The sequence below is a fragment of the Mizuhopecten yessoensis genome, unplaced genomic scaffold, assembly GCF_002113885.1.
Source record: "Mizuhopecten yessoensis strain PY_sf001 unplaced genomic scaffold, ASM211388v2 scaffold6559, whole genome shotgun sequence".
Classification (NCBI taxonomy): Eukaryota; Metazoa; Mollusca; class Bivalvia; order Pectinida; family Pectinidae; genus Mizuhopecten; species Mizuhopecten yessoensis.
This window is the reverse complement of record NW_018406610.1, coordinates 1-336: the sequence shown is the minus strand read 5'-3', so window position 1 is coordinate 336 and position 336 is coordinate 1.

Sequence of the window (336 nt, the reverse complement as noted above, 5' to 3'; positions counted from 1 at the left end):
AAAATCATTTTTTTTTTTTTTTTTTTATATATTTTACAAAAATGAGAAATAGATATTTTCTAACACCAATCACTGTTGTTAGCCCGGATGTTAGCGCACAGAGAATCTTTATAACTTAATTAACATGTTGCGAACACCGCATCAATATGACTTGTTCCTGATATATTTTGTATTATTAATTTACGTTTTTCACAGTTAGGTGTTTTCGATTAATTGATATCTAGTGATGCGTATTTATAGAGGATACATTTCATCGGTTGTAATGGAATACAATACCATACATTTTTCACAAGTACATAGCTCAAGTGAACATATCGATAGATTCTGTCATGGATA